The sequence below is a fragment of the Jaculus jaculus genome, chromosome 3 (assembly GCF_020740685.1).
Source record: "Jaculus jaculus isolate mJacJac1 chromosome 3, mJacJac1.mat.Y.cur, whole genome shotgun sequence".
Taxonomy (NCBI): Eukaryota; Metazoa; Chordata; class Mammalia; order Rodentia; family Dipodidae; genus Jaculus; species Jaculus jaculus.
In genome coordinates this window covers 147,413,185-147,430,595 of record NC_059104.1, presented here as the reverse complement: position 1 = coordinate 147,430,595, position 17,411 = coordinate 147,413,185, and positions in this window count along the sequence as shown.

Sequence of the window (17,411 nt, the reverse complement as noted above, 5' to 3'; positions counted from 1 at the left end):
GCCCAACCTCTTGTGAAAGCCAGAAGCGGGGCTGGAGAGATGGCTTAGCTGTTAAGGTGTTCGCCTGCAAAGCCCAAGGACCTCGGTTCGATTCCCCATGTAAGCCCGATGCACAAGGTGGCACGTGCATCTGGAGTTCGTTTGCAGTAGCTGGAAGCCCTGGCATGCTCATTCTCTTCCTCTGATTTTCTCTCTCCCCTTCTTTCAAATAAGTAAGAATAAAATTTTTTTTTTAAAAAAAGCCAGAAGCTGTGGCAGGCTTCTGTAAGCTAGCATGACTACAGCAAGAATGAGGGTGGACGTGGGAAATTTTCCCAGAAGCTTGGAAACAGCAGTGAACAAGAGAACCTGCCTAAAAATGAGGTGGAAGGTTGTCTTCTGACCTCCACACATGGGCTGTGGCATGCCTGTGCTGCATGAAAATCATCAGAGCCTTTCCACTATGGTCAGCTCTCTGGAGAAATTAAGTGGACAAGAAGAACTGGGTTTTAAAAAAGTTGGTGAGAAAGGCCCCATGCTGAATCATGTTTTCAGTTGGATGAAAGCCATATCAGATGACTTCCAGGTAAGATGGTGCATGGGAGTCACACCAATCTAGGAGGGAAGGATTAATTTAAGCAAAACCACAGCAAAATACATTGTCTGGAAAAGTGGAGGTGTATAAGGTTTTTATCAGCCACAGCAGAGAAGCAGGAGAGAGTAAGATCTATGAGAAAGGAGAAACCTGGCCAAAATCCCGCCAAGGTGCTTGAAAACTTGGACCCGATCTGCATCCAGCTGAAGGAGCAGAGACCAAACAAGGGGATTTTCCAATCTCATCAGCTTCCTTGAGAAGTCAGGAAACCTGAAGGGGAGACAGCAGAGATCAGCTGAGGAGCTGCTGAAGGGAACACAGGTGGGACCAGCTGAGCAGTTCCTGTATAACTGAGGGCTTCCCTCACTCTTCCATTCCACAACCGACAGCACCGCAGCCCTCCAGAGAATGCATTTAGCCTCTGGCGGCTGGGCATCCAGCACAGCTGATCAGAACACCCAATTCACAGTACAACACAGGGGGATTGAGGTGGGTACTCAGCATTGGTGAGATTTGAAGCCACCCAAAATGTAATGAGGCCAACTGAGAAAACGCAGGTAGAGGCCTGCATTGGAAGTGCTAATCTCTTCTTCCATGTCAGGGCACGTTATGGGTTACATATTCTTGGTTGGCTTTACCATTCTCAATTAAGTTGCATTTGGGGGTTGCCTGCTTTTGCTTTTGATGCTTTCAGATTCATAGGGCCTTTGTCTTTTTTTTTTTTTTCCTGTCATTATTGGGTCTGATTCAGACCCAGGCTGACCTGGAATTCATTTCAGAACAGAAATCTCACCCTCCCAGCTGACAGGATTAAGGGTGTAGAACAGCACACACCCTTAGGGTTTTTTGCTTTATAAGGTTATCTGTGTGTGTCAGTCCCCACATTTGCATAATCTGTGCTGGTTTTTATTGAATGTGTATATTGCTTAGTTGAATTTCAGAATTTTCCAGTAAATTGCTCCACCCACCCCACTACAATACTTGAATAGCACCAAACTCAACACCTTGGATTACTTCTGTGGTTGGATTGGAGTACAAGAGCTGTACTTGGTACCTTAAACTTCTACTCTGTTTTAGGTGAAATGCCTGGCAAAGATTTGGGAGGGGGAGAGATTTTATCTATACCCAAAGAAATCAAAGAAGAAAACAAAGGAATTCAGAAAACAAACTCCTGATGAAATTTAAAGAGAACACAGGAAATCAGCTTAATGAAATAAGGTGGTCATTACAAGACATGAGTAAGGAAATAGAAATACTGAAGAAAAAAACCAGGCAGAAATATTAGCACTGAAAAACACAGTCAAATAAACCAGTTGAATGGATGAAGGAGAGAACAGAATATCTAGAACACCAAGTGGCAGATCTAATACAGTCCAACAAAGAGAGAGACAAGCTAATAGGAAGGATTGAATGGAAATTTCAAGGTATTTGGGATACTATGTATGAAAAGATCAAACAAGAATTCAGGGTATAGTAGAAGGAGAAGAATTTCAATCCAGAGGCATAGTAGGTGTTTTCAACAAAATCATAGAAGAAAATTTTTCCCCAAATTGGGAAAGAAATGCCAATGCAGATAAAGAAGCTTTTAGAACAGGAAATAGACAAAACCTGGAAAGAACTTCTCCTCTCCAGGTTACAATTAAACTACTAAACATGCAAACCAAAGAAAATATATTGAAAGTAGTTAGAAAAAGCAAATCACCTATAAAGGCAAGCCCATCAGGATAACAGCAGATTACTTAATATAAACATTAAAAGCCAGAAGGGTTTGGAATGATGTATTCCAAGTTCTGGAAGAGAACAACTGTTAACCAAGGTTACTTTATCCTGCAAAGCTATCTATCCAAATTGATGTAGAAATAAGGACATTCCACAACAAAAACAGGCTAAAGGAATTTGTGACAGATCTAATTCAGCTCTATAGAAAATACTTGAAGGAATCCTTATGCTGAAGAGAAAGCAAAACACACACATGAGGAAACAGGAAAAAAATAAACCATATTCAATAGTTAAAATGAGAGTAAAGGGAAATCAGGAAGCGTTACAAAACAATGGTGAGAATAAACACATACCTTTCAATAATAACTCAGTATCAATGACCTCAGTGCCCCAACCAAAAGACACAGGCTTGTAGACTGAGTTTGTTGCCTCCAAGAAACTCACTTTTCCATATATGGGACACTAGCTTAGGGAGAAAGGATGGAAAATGCTGTTTCAAACAAATGGGCTAGAAAACAAGCAGGGGTTGCTATCCTAACATCTGACAGGGTAGAATTCAAACCAACATTAGTGAGGAAAGATAAAGAAGGCCATTTTATACTGATTAAACAGACACTCCAACAGGGGGTATTACAATCCTAAACATATATGCTCCTATCATTGGGGCTCCCATTTTCATCAAACAAACATTATTAGACTTAAGGTCACAGATAACAAACACAATTGTAGTTGGTGACTTCAATACCCCACTCCTCAATTGACAGGTCACCCAGCAAAACAGAGACATCTGATTAAATGATGTCATGGAACAAATGGAACTAGCATATATACAGAATGTTCCATCCAAATTCTGCAATAAATACATTTTTCTCAGCAGCACATTCACCAGAATAGACCATGTATTAGGACACAAAGCAAATCTTAACAAATACAGGAAAATTGAAATAATCCCATGTACTCTTATTTGACCGCAATGGGATTAAACTACAAATCAGCAACAAGAAAAACTACAGAGCATACAGAAATTCATGGAGACTAAAGAGTACACTATTGAATGATGAATGGGTCATTGAAGAAATCAAAGAAAATCAATAAATTCATAGAATCAAATGATGATGAGAATACAACATACCAAAACCTTTGGGACACAATGAAGGCAGTACTAAGAGGAAACTTTATAGCTATATTAGGAAATTAGAGGAATGGAGAGCTGGCTTAGTGTTTAAGGCACTTGTCTGCAAAGCCAAAGGACCTCAGTTCAGTTCCCCCACATAAGCCAGATGCACAAGGTGGCACATGTGTGTCAAGTTCATTTGTAGTGGCTGGAGGCCCTGGTGTGCCCATTCTCCCTCCATCCCTCTCAAAAAAAAAAAAAAAAAAAGAGTTCACAAGGAAACAATTTAATGTTTCACCTTAAGGCCTTGGAAAAAGAACAAGGCAAACCAAAAATCAGTAGATGGGAAGAAATAATAAAAATTAGAGCAGAAATTAGTGAAATAGAAACAGAAAAATCCAAAGAACTGTTGGGGGTGGTGGTGCACGCCTTTAATCCCAGAACTTGGGAAGCAGAGGTAGGAGGATCACCATGAGTTTGATGCCACCTTGAGACTCCATAGAGAATACCAGGTCAGTCTGGGTTAGAGTGAGACCCTACCTCGAAAAAAACAAAACAAAGCAAAAAAAAAAAAAAAAAATCCAAAGAATGTATGAAACAAAGAGTTGGTTCTTTGAAAGGACAAGCAAGATTGATAAACCCTTAGCAAATCTGACCAGAAGAGAGAAGAAACAAAAAATAATAAAACTAGAAATGACAAAGGCACCATTACAATAGATACCAAAGAAATTCAGAAAATCCCAAGGATATGCTTTTAAGAATATGCCTCTAAGTTTGAAAATCTTAAAGAAATGGAGGATTTTCTTGATTCATATGACCTACCAAAATTAAATCAAGATGAGATAAACCATTTAAATAGACCTAACAGGTGCAGAAACCCAAGCAGTTATAAAAAGTCTCCCAACTAAAAAAGTCCAGGCCCAGATGGATTCACTGGTGAATTTTACCAGGTCTTCATTGAAGAACTAACCATGGCTTCTCAAACTTTTCCATAAAATAGAAAAGGAAGGAATTCTGCTGAACTCCTATGAAGCCAGCATCACCCTGATACCAAAACCAGACAAAGATAGAACAACAACAACAAAAAATTACAGACCAATTCCCCTCATGAATATAGATGCAAAAATTCTCAACAAAATATTGGCAAACAATACAAGGATATATCAGAAAGATTATTGTTTGACCAAGTAGGCTTTATCCCAGAGATGCAGGGATGGTCCAACATAGGCAAATTGATAAATGTAATATATAAATGGACTGAAGGACAAAAATTACATGGTCATCTCAACAAATGCAGAAAAGGCATTTGACAAAATACAACATTCCCTTCATGGTAAAATTCCTACAGAAACTGGGGATAGAAGGAACATATCTCAACATAATAAAAGCTATTTCTGACAGACCTACAGGCAACATGATACTAAATGGGGAAAACACTTAGCTCCAGAGGAGTGTGCTAAGTGTTGATGGTGGGCTTAGAGCACAAGACTGAAGTGTGGGTGTGTGACCTAGAAGTGTGTGTGTGTGTGTGTGTGTGTGTGTGTGTAACATGTAAAACACTGCCCAACTTGCCAGAAGGCTCCTCCAGAGGGATGTCTTTCCCCTCCTGTAGCAGACAGTTTCAAGTTGGCTGAGATGAACTTCCAGACCAGGCACAGTCATGGAGGAAGGGGTTTATTGAAGCTTACAGATCCAGGGAAAGTTCCATAATGGCAGAAGCTGGCCTGCTTTCACAGGACCAAGTAGAGAGCGAGAAACACAAGCCAAAAGCCACACAGCACAGCATACTTCAGGAACTCCAGCCATCACACTGCATATCTTTAGATTGGAATCTCAAACCTACCACCACACCTTAGGGGTGGACTCTAAGATCCACCCAGTGATACTGCTTCCAGCCAGGTGGTTGTAAATACAAACTACAAACTAATAAAACAGTGAATATATTGGGGGCCATCTGTTCAAACCACCACACCCTCCTTCACTTGCTCATTCCTTTCCCAAATGATCTGCAGTCTCTGGTTTCCATCTTTGCTGGTTCTATGGAGAAAATCCTGCCATGTTTATGAACATGTTTTACTTATGACTGACTTGCTGTCATGGTCATCTCCAGTTGAGCCATTTCTTCACCTAAGCATGTGTTTCTACATTTAGCCCTTTATAGCGTAGCCTGTATCGGGTGCCTTATACTTAACTGGATTTCAATAGACTTGTAAGGGAATCCATTTTTCTCTCCTTGAGCACCAGACTCAGAAAGCCAGCATGTGAATTGTGACTTTAGACAAGGTTTGGCAACTGTCACTGTGAATGTGGGGGTGGCTCACTCCTCAAGATCTGGAGTGTGTGGTCCCTTATAAGTTATGTTTTTATTTAAACCAGCAGGGCAGGTCTCCTTATTCCTGCAGACTCAAGGTAGTCAACGTGCTCAGGGGCACTCGCTCCTAAATAGGGGCCAGAACACAAGCCTACATGTATGCATAGCTGGTTCCTCATCTTCCTCATGAGTGAAATGAAGATGCCGCTGCTTCTTGGGTGATGTGAGGGTGTTTGAAATCACTTTAGCACCACGCATAGCTCATTATAAACACTCGGTGATGTTCCCCTCTTTCCAGCATAGGTTCTGCAATCCCGAGGTCAGCTGTATCATGGGCAGCTCTTACAGCTCCCCCACCTTTCCTATGGTAGACATCGTGACAACCGAGCATTTCTGACCAGTTTGGAAAAGTACTTGGGTAATATTGGACATGAATGGATTCCAAGAGCCAGTCTCAAAACAGGTTTGTGGAGGATACATCCCTTAACTACATCTGGCTACTTGGACATGCTAGCCCTGTGCCACCGCTGGCTAGGACATCCAGAGACACTCAGGTGCAGGCTTATGGGGGCACTAAAAGCAGAATAGTCCTGCTGACTGTTCTGTTATGCCATGAAAGGAGGAAGAAGTAAAAAAGCTTCCTGGAAAGTCAGCAGCCCAATTATCAAGTGCGCCCAGATAGCTAGCAGCAGGCACAAAGGCGAGATAAAACATGCGAGTTGTCATCTCAGGGGAGCTACGCCCCCTTTCTCCTCAGTTTTATCCCTAGAGGCCCATGGAGCAGGGATTGTGGCCAGTCACTTTTGGACTGCCATTCACCTTTACCTTGCCTTTGGACTCAGGTGCTCAAGATGGAGTGAGGCTGGAAACTGCTCATCGAGCTGCTTCTGTGAGACTCATCTGGTGTGAGTACTGCTCATTGCTCAGGGATCCTTCTAGATCGAGAATGGATCACAGCTCCAGCTGAAGTATGGGGCTCATGGATCCTCATGAGGTGGGAGGGGGCACGTTTAGGGGCCTGTGCACATGTTTGCCTCATCCTGAACTAACCTGAAGCAGGTGGGGAAAAAAAAAATCCAACGATTTATTTTTAGATGCTTTGAGAGCACAGAGAGAAGGAGAGGGAGGGAGGGAGGAAGAGAGAGAGGGACCACTGATCACTGAAATTGGACTTTTCAAGCCTCAGTAGGTACTGAGGGCTTGAATCAGGGCCAGAGAACCCCCTACTTCAAGCTCTCCTTAGGCCTAGTAAGAGAAAAACTTACAGTATGGTCAAATGCAGATCCCTTGGACCAGGGGGTGATAGGGCTGAAAGATGAAGTTAACACACTGGGAACAGGGCTTGGGGAGACACCTCTGGTCAGACTGAGAAGCCAGGTGAGGGTAGAGGGGTGGAGCTGGCTTCCTCGCTGGCGAGTGGGTCAGGCATGTGAGCGCCCCAAGGTGGCTGAGTTTGCCTGGTGATGTGCCCTTTTTCTCTGGACACTAGTGTTGCCGGAAGCCTTCCCCACCCCTGGCCTTAGGCCACTGCTTTTGCAGCAGCTTCTTACCTCAGGCTGACAGGAGTTCTGGGTGTCCCACCCTCTGGGTGAAGGGGCAGCCAGAAGCTGCTGGTATCTTACCAGCCAGGATGGATTTGGGATTCCTGTGGCCATCTCTAGGAATGTTAGATGCTATGTCATCTGGTGGGGAAAGGGACCCAGGATTTCATGCATCAGGCCACTTCATGTAGCCTCATGTTTGTCCACGTTATCAGTCTCACCCATTCAGTTCTGATCTAGATCAGCATGAGCTTAGGGAGTGAAGAGATTTTGTGAAGGCCTCATGGTCAACGTGTTTCCACTCAGACCTGTGCGATTCTGAAGTCACCCATGTCCCCTGCTGCCTGGACACTTTCTCTTTGAATCAGAATTCCTGAGTCAATCATCAAGGGACAATCTATTGCAGACTGATGGGCCCCTGTAGAAGTTGAGAATATGAAGAGGATTTTTAGTAGGGGGCTGTGAGGCTTATGGGATGGGAGCTCTTGAGCTGGAGCAGAGAATGAGAAGAGTCACCATCTTCCAGTGAGTATACTGCTTACTCAGCATGTCAGTTTGTTGCCATCTGTACAAGGAAGTAGGCTTAAGACAGCAGTAGGAGTTTTGAGAAAGTAATGCAAGAGTTCCTTGACACATTAAAATGAATTTTTGAAACGTTTCAGCTTCTCTTCAATAAGTATTTGTGGTGGAGGTTGCTTTACTGCCAAGCACTGGAGAAAAAATGGTGATAAATATGTTACCAGCCAATACCTTCCAGTGAGTTTGTTGGCCAGGGAGGTCCATGATGCCCCCAAAACATAACAGGCCATTTCTAAGGCTCTTGGTTTCCCACCAGGAGTATATGGTAAGTCCTATTGCTGAAGACTCCACATACTTGGGTTGCAAGGTCACTGAGAAATGCTGCTGGAACTGAGCTGAAAACCTCCTCCATGTAGACCAGCTGACAGAAAGCTGGAAAAAGCCACACTGCATGCAGTTGAATGGAAGAGAGAGAAATCATCAGTGATGATAATCAACAGTGGACACTGCAAGCCTTCTATTTGGCCAGCCAGGCCACATGAGCCAACAGGTGCAGTAGTGGCACATCTGTTATGTGGGAAATCAGCTGCTCTCTAATTGGACTGGAGGTCTGCTCCATGGGAGGGAATAAATCCCTGATACAGAAAACCTTCAACAAGGGTAGTCATGAGCCCTAGGGCTGTAATGCCTGCTGCTGTCTGGCTAAATGTTTATACTGTGCTTATCAAACTGCCCAGTAAGCACTTCTCATAATGTTCATACCCTTATATTAATGCTATTCTCACTTTTGGTTAGAGAAGCTTCTCTTTTCAGATGGCAGTGCCCTTGGGATGACTCAGAAGGCACCATGGTGCTGAGAAGAAGTGACAGAGAAATACTATATCATACCATCCAAGGCTCAGTGGCCATTGTGGAAGAGGTGGCAGAAAGAATGTAAGAGCCAAAGGAAGGGTAGGACTCTTTCCAACGTGCACCTCCATACACAAAATGCCCTGGATATCCATGACCTCACAGTGCCTGACACTACCTACACAAGACCATCATAATAAAATGACATCAAATCATCATAATAGATGACATCAAAACAAAAGAGAGAGTAATTGAGAGGGGGAGGTGGTATGAAGGACAGTGGAGTTTCCAAGGGGAAAGTGAGGGGGAGGTAGGGAATTACCATGGGATATTGTTTACAATCATGGAAGTTGCCAACAATAATAAAAACAAATTCCCAGGCAGTATCTTCATGATGGTCTAATTCTGAAGGTGGGGTCAGAAACAGTCTCATCAACGAGCAAGATTTGCCATGCTCCCCAGCCTTGTCTGGCCTGTGAATACCTCCCAGCCGTTCATGGCTGAGCTTAGATCCGAAGGAGGAGGAGGAAGGAGCCAGCAGAGGACATATGAGAAATGTGCACAAAGTCACAGAGGCCTGACCAGAGTTCCTGAGGTGGGAGGGCAGCATGCAGGTGACTCAGTTTAGTGTCTTAGGCCCTTAAACTGTTCAACACAATAGTTTTGTCTAAATGCAAGGGAGTAAATTCCTTAATCTTGTCTAGAGTCACATTGTATATAGGGATTGGACTCAGGCATATATTGTCAAAGTTATTATGGAAGTATCACTTAGGAAGGGGTCAGGGTGAGGTCTCTTGGCCAGTGTTTCCTCCAGTGATGGGACCAATCATAGTTTATCTGACTGTGCACAGGATTAGCCAGTTGCCTTCTGTTTGGAGCTATGAAGTATAAAATACTTGTCACCAAGGGACCCTTGACTACAGGTTCATGTCCCCTTGCCTAAAAACAACTGAATTGGTACATTTTATTTTACTGTTTTAAAATGTGGCTTCATATAACCCAGGCTGGCCTTGAGTTTACAAGGTAGCCAAGGATGTCCTTGAACTCCTGATCCTCCTGCATCTGCTTCCCAAGTGCTGGGATTACAGGCATGTGTCACCACACCGGTCTGAATTGGGGCATGTGGGAGAATACGAAGAGGACTCAGAACTTCTCTTGAGTAGGTATGTGCAAGGCATCCAAGACGGAGTTGCCTCATCCCCACAGACTCACCCCCGAGCTGGAGCTCATGGAAGAGAACAGGCGTTCAAGCATTATTTGTCTCCCCTCCAAAGATGCTGTTCCAATAGCTGGACGTGATAAAAGTCCAGTGTGCATGTACCACAGCTTCTGCATCATTCCTTGATCCCCAGTGTCTCTGTAGCTCCCAAATGTTCTCCCCTACAACTGGGTACCAAGCACTGGAGCGTGTGGCTTTTATTGTTTGGTGGTGTGTGTTGAAGCCAGGGCCTTTATCACTGAACTATACTCCAAGCCCAGAAGCTTGTTGTTTTAATTCATGTGTCCAAAGGATCCTTGGCCTTAAAGATGACAGTTACCCCCACCCTTTGGGGGAAGTTCCTTAACATTTTAAATTTTCTTTCTTTGGTTTTTTTACAGGTAGGGTCTCACTCTAGCCCAAAGTGACCTGGAATTCACTATGGAGTCTCAGGGTGGCCTTGAATTCACGGCGATCCTCCTACCTACCTCTTCCTCCCGTAAAATTTTTATTTATTTACTTTTTTGAGAGAGAGAGAGAGAGAGAGAGAGGCAGAAAGTGAGAATGGGTGCACCAGAGCCTCCATCCACTACAAAAGAACTCCAGATGCATGTGCCTCCCTGTGCATCTGGCTTATGTGGATTCTGTGGAATTGAACCTGGGTCCTATGGCTTTGAAGGCAAGCATCTTAACTGCTAAGCCATTTCTCCAGCCCCCAAATTTTATTTTTAACAGTTCCATACATTGTATTTTGATAATACTCATGCCTTCCATCACCCTCTTCTATATTCCTATACCCCTCCTACTTCTTTTTCTATTTTTTAAAAATTTCTTTTGGTTTTTCGAGGTAGGGTCTCACTCTAGCCCAGGCTGACCTGGAATTCACTCTGTAGTCTCAGGGTGGCCTTGAACTCACAGCAGTCCTCCTACTTCTGCCTCACGAGTGTTGGGTTTAAAGGCGTGTGCCACCACGTCCGCCCCCCTCCTACTTCTGCCAAACCCCTTTCTACTTTCATGTCTTTTTTTGTGACCTAGTGAGTTAAATTAAGTTCTGTTGCTTGCATGAACATTGGCAGGGGTTATTTTCTGGAGTATGAGCAGCTTAGCCGTGGCTACACCACTGAAGGACATGACTTCTCTGCGAGAAGTTCTTAAGCCACCCATGGAAATGATTGAGTAGCTAAGTTGATAAAAACATGTAATTTTGAGTAGTGCTGGAGGTTGTTGGAATCCGAAAGCGTGTCTAAAGATTTCACTGAGCCATCTGCAACAATGAAATAGGAATTTAGCTGCTTATGGCCATGACTTTGAAGGAGAGGACAGTTATTTGGTTGGAATAGTAATTTTGTTTTAATATTTTATTTATTTATTTGAGAGAGGATTGAGAGAGAGAGAGAGAGAGAGAGAGAGCGGGTGTCAGGGCCTCTAGTCACTGCAAACGAACTGCAGAGGCATGTGCCACCTCGTGCATCTGGCTTATGTGGGTACTGGGAAATTGAGCCTGGATCCTTTGGCTTTTCCAGCAAGTGCCATAATTGCTAAGCCATCTCTCCAGCCCAAGAAACAGTTTTGTTTCTCGTAATCATGCTTCTTGTACAAGCTTTTCCGACTATCATCCTTGTAGGTATTTGGTGTGTGTGAGCAAAAAATGTTGAGTATCCATGTCCATCCAAGAAGATCCATGGCCACATTTCTCTGCCATGTACTGCATAGAGAACATTTCTGAAGAATTCTGTTCTCCTATCTCTACTGTTCCTCAAAAATTCCTTCTCCCCTCCCCTTCCCTCCCCTCTCTGTCCTGGCATATCACATTACATGGATTTTGTTTATTCATATCATATAAATACCTCATTGGACATTCACAGCACACCCAAACATACACACCAAAAGCTTTAAATATTCTCATCACATTGACTTGTAGCCCTGAATGTTCACATCAAGTGCAAGTCCTAGGTTGTTTTTTTCTGCCACTCACATGTAGGCCTTTGAGCCCCATCTAATACTTCTATCCTGTGGAGTAGCTACACCAATCCCCCCCGCACACATTTACACACATCACTCATCACTTATCTTTGAAGCTGATAGCATAATACACATGTTCTTTCTTTCCTTCCTTCCTTCCTTCCTTCCTTCCTTCCTTCCTTCCTTCCTTCCTTCCTTCCTTCCTTCCTTCCTTCCTCCCTCCCTCCCTCCCTCCCTCCCTCCCTCCCTCCCTCCCTCCCTCCCTTCCTCCCTTCCTCCCTTCCTCCCTTCCTCCCTTCCTCCCTTCCTCCCTTCCTCCCTTCCTTCCTCTCCTCCTCCTTCTTCTTTTTTGGTTTTGTGAGGTAGGGTCTCACTCTAGCCCAGGCTGACCTGGAACTCACTATGTAGTCTCAGGGTGGCCTTGAACTCATGGTGATCCTCCTACCTCTGTCTCCTGAGTGTTGGGATTAAAGGCATGTGCCACCATGCCTGGCCACATACACTTTCTTGAGCATTTGTATCACACATACATTCATGAGTATTCATCTCGCACTTTCAAGTCTTTTGCCTGTCCTCAGACCCTCCAATTTTTTGTTTTGTATTTTGAGGTAGGGTCTCACTCTAACCCAGGCTAACCTGGAATTCACCATGTAGTCTTAGGGTTGCCTGGAACTCTCTGCAATCCTCCTACCTCAGCCTCCAGAGTGAGTGCTGGGATTAAAGGTGTGCACCACCACCCCTGGCTGGATCCTCTGGTTTTTACACACACAAACACACGTGAGTGTGCATGCACCCACATGTACACACACACACAACATGTGTGTGATGACCACTGTAAGTTATATTTCTCAAACTTACTTGTACTGGATTCCAACTGGATTTGGCCAATAGAAAGTGCTGGAGAGAGGTCAAAGGGAAGAGAAAGCAATATGCCTGCTGACTCTGCTTAGGTGGAGTTCCCAGTCCCACTGGTCCTAGATTTCACCGGCAGCCTTCTTTGTGATTCTTACTCCTGCAGGAGGGCAGAGGCTCCTGGTAGTTCCACCTCCTCCTTGCCTCCAGCCCAGGAAGCCGTGGTAGGCTTTTATTCTTACTAGTGTCTGGGTTGCCTCAGTATACCTTGTTTCACTTCTCAGTCATTCCAACACCTTTGTAATTAGCTTCCTATATTGAAGTATCTCTTCGGGACTACCTGGCATGGGCTACCTTCTCCTAACTGGGTCCTGACTGATGTTTCGCCAACATCATCATAATAAGGTTTTATAGTGATGATAACTTTTACACATGCATATAATGTACTCTGACCTTCTTCCCCTATTACCTTCTCTTGCCCTTCCCTCCCCCTCCCAGCCCCTCTGCCCTGGTAGTCTCCCTTCAACTTCTGAGACATCTTGTCTTCTGTAGAGTCCGCATATCAGAGAATACAGCCTGGTGTACGTCACTTAATATGAGGTCTCTAGTTCCACCCATAATCTTGGCAAGGACAGTTTTGCTATTTATGTATGAATAATTCTCCATTGTATATGTCTAACACATCGTTATTCATCTGTTGATGGACCCCAGGCTGATTCTGTATTTTGGCTGTCGTGACGAGTGCCACCGTTAACACGGGCATGCAAATGATCTCCAAAGTATGCTGAGTTTGACTCCTTTGGGGACATAACCAGGAGCAATATTCACACTAGTGTATTCGCATCCCTAGCTTGCAGCTTTTCCTATGACTGTGGTCAGATCTTTGTTGGATCAAATCTATGTGTTGAATGAAAGAGTTCAGGGCCACCTCTCCCCGCTGCTGCTGCAGGCCTGCTCTGGGATAGAGCTTGTTGTATCTCCACCCTTCTTCAAGTGGAACCAGGGAAAACACTCAACTTTATGATGGCCCTGGTTTTCTTGGTCACAGTCCATTTAGAGGGTGGGCAGTGCCTTGTGGAAATATCAAGGGGCATCCCTTATGATGGGATTTTTTTATCATTAGGTTAGATGTGACTTCAGAAGTAATGGACCTGGAGCAGGGGTTAAATGGAAGAACAGGGTCATCTCTCCCTTATGATTTAGGAGCATTTGTGGCATGAGAATTAGTATCCAGCTCTGGATTCCTAGCTCTAAAACAGACTTGGGCAAGCACACTTTGCCTTAGCCTTCTTGTTCTCAGCATTATGAGGTACTGTTGCCAATCATTTATTCATATTTGCAAAATGCCAAAGGAACTGCTTAATCTTGAACAAATTTATGCCAGCATGTGGGCTTCATTTTCTCCATTGGCAGTGCAGGAAAGCTGGAGTCACATCCTGGTGGGGGCTGCAGTCCCTTCATCTGTTTTGGTGATTCAGGTGGGTCCTACGCAGCGGTATACACATGATGTCCACAGGGAGGCGCCACACACAAACGTATGCAGCACCCAGACACTCCGGGCTAAAAGCTGTGCTGCCAATCTGAATGCCCACGTGTTTCCTCTTTCCCAGCGCCTTCTGGCTGGCCTGTGAGTACCACCAGGTGGCCATCTGCCTGATACAACCCAAGTCAAGGCACTAAAGGCCACTGCAAACATGAAACTGTATTGCAAAACAGAAGTTGCCAACCACATCGTTAAGGCATCAGATTAACGCATCAGCGTGAGCTAATAGGAAGGGCTAAACTGGAATCACAAAGGGTGCAGGAATTTAGGAGAGGTAAATTTTGCACAGGTAAGGAAAATAGGGGAGAGAGGTAAGGGCGGCAGCAGCATGCCAGCGGCCTTCCAGTGTATCTGTAGATGAACTGCTAGATTCTCCCTGTAGTCCGGCGCCCTGAATTTTTGCGACCCCCCACCCCCCACAAGTGCTCGAGGAAAGCAGTGCTGAGCAAGCATTCCTGACGGCGAGGGAGGCCAGAGCTGGTCAGCAGCAGGGCTGGGTCTTAAGCCGAGTCCTTATGCATCAGGAATTAGACATATGCAGGCCACCTGGAGGTATTGGAAACAGTAGTCCAGGGTAGGCCAGCAGCTCCTGGCATGTGACCTTGGTCTCTCATAGCAACAAGTGAAGTAAAGCCGGCTCTTTGAATCATCTGTGCTTTTTTTTAAAAAAAAACATTTTTTATTTATTTGCAAGCAGAGGGATGCAGTGGAGATGATAGTGCCAGGGCTTCCTGCCACTGCAGACATACTCTAGATGCCTGTACCACTCTGTGCATCTGGCTTACGTGGGTACTGGGGAGTTAAACCCAGGACATCAGGCTTTGCCAGCAAGTGCCTAAACCACTGAGCCAACTTTCCAGCCCCGAACCATCTGTTTTTACCTCTTGTTACATTTGGGTGTGATGATGAGGCCGAGAGAGAGAGAGAGAGAAAGAGAGAGGGAGGGAGGGAGGGAGGGAGGCTCTTGGCTTGGGCAGTAGAGTGGAGGTAAAGGTAATGGCTTTTGTTCAGATACCGTGTGGGGTCTGCTTGGTTCCAGCATGGTATCTCTGTTGCCTGCTCACAGTCTTGGGGAGCCGAGAGACCTCCTCCATTGCCCTCAAATACCAGCCTTCCGGGAGCTAGCCCTGCCCTCGTGCCAGCATCTCCTCCCCACCTGGCAAAGCTTCTTGGCCTTTGTAAGCTCGCTGGGTAGAGCAGGGGATTACCCAGCACGTCGGCCTGTGAAGGCCAGAGAACCAAGCTCTTGGCTCTGTACAGCTTTCCTTGGGATTACAAGATAATGCATATGAAGAGGTGTTAGCTCATCCAAGTTTATGGATTATGTGGAAACAAAATCGTGGTGATCTCCCAGGCCATCTGGTCTTGATGCCACTATCTGGGACCTCCCCGAGGGCCTCAGGCTACCGTGCAGGGCTGCGGCCAGGCAAGCATTTTCCAAGGGGCCAGCAAAGCCAGGGCAGCTTGTGCCCACAGCATTAGAGAGGAGGGCAGGGCAGCGGTAGCCAGAGCAGAGATGCAAAAAACCATGCATTACCAATAATGCTGCACGTGGATGCCCCACCTGTTTTTGTAATGAAAGCTCAACTTCGTGTTTTAGAAAGCATCATTAGGCATATTTCTGGGCTTGGAGTGGAAGGAGGGAATTTTTCTCAAGAAGAGATGCTCTTATCTCACCCTCTTGAACAAGTAGGGCCTGAGCAGTGAAGCCTCCTGCCTTCAAAGAAGGGAGAGGCAGGTTTTTCTGTACCTGGGAATTTGGATTCTGTGTTCATAGTTGATAGAAAGGCCAGAGCCGGTGGAAGCTTTCAAAAGAGGAAGAAGAGAATGAGGGAAATGCCTTGTAGGGACAAAGCATGTGGATCCTGGCTCCAGCTCACCCCTTGGGACTTCTTCTGTCACGTAGCAGCCGTATGACTTTGGGTGCGTCACCCGTACCTTCTGGGGTGGCAGTGAGCATTGTGTACCTAGTTACTCATTTTGTCTGTGGTGCCGGGGGTTGAATCCATGACTTTGTACATGCCGGGCAAGCACCTTACCACTGTCGCGCTCCTAGCCCTTAAGTGTGTATATTTTAATGCATGTGTGTGTGTATATGTGTAAGCGTGTGTGTGCATGAACATGTGTGCGCAAGTTCATATGCACACCTGAGTGTGGAGGCTGGAGGTTGACATCAGGCACCTTCTTAAATTGCTCTCCCCTTTTAGAAGATTGGCTTTTCACAGGGCCTCCGAATCCAGAGCATCCTTCATGTCAGTGAGCTGATAGTGTATACCAGTGGGCATGCTGGCAGACAAGTACACAGAGGTGATGGGGGTGTGGGTGGTGTTGGCATGGGTGTGATGTTGTATAGCCATGCCAGTTAGCTTGGTGTAAATAGTCCCATCACTACTGACTTTGTGCTCCTGCTAACCAGAGAGCTGGGAAGAGGTACACACAATTGGCTCCCAATAGCTGGTATGAGGGGGTTCCAGCAAAGCTCAAGCCTGGTACCTTCTGGTAGGAGAAGGCTGCTTAAAAAAAATATTACAGGGCCTGAGGGCTGGAGAGATGGCTCAGCAGTTGCTTACAAAACCTGCTGGCCTGGGTTTAGTTTCCCAGTACCCACATAAAGCCAGATGCACAAGTGGCCCACGTATGTCTGGGGTTTGTTTGCAATGGGAAAAGGCCCTGATGTGCCCATTCACTCTCTTTCTCTTGAAAATAAATAAATAAATATTTTAAAAATATTATAGGGTTGGGGTGTAGTTCAGCAGTAGAGCTCTGGACTAACAAGCGTAAGGTTCTGGGTACTGAAGGTAAAATGACAAGTGGTCACAGTGGTTGATAAAGACTCAGTGTCTCACAAGCCCCACCCTATTCCCTTAACCCTGGCCCCTCCTCTAGTCAACTCCCCAGCCTTCCACTGGTCCATTCACTGCAGTTATGAGACCCTTGACCCAGTGGTTTGACCATTGTCACTTCTGATTGGTCAAGGCTGTGCCAGACCAGTAGATAAATTATTCACATATCAGGCCTGCAGCCTCAAAAGTGCCAAGTCTATATATCTAGTGGCCCTAAATTATGGACATGCTGCCCAGTTTGCCACTGCCAGCTACTTTGTGAAGCCTCCTCCCTGTATGGTCCCCAAGCCTGGCTATGAGACAGGGCGGAGCCATGGGTCTGGAGTCTGGACTGGTGCAGCAGGAAGTGTCTGCCTCTGTTAGGATAGTTTGTACAAGGTTTGCTG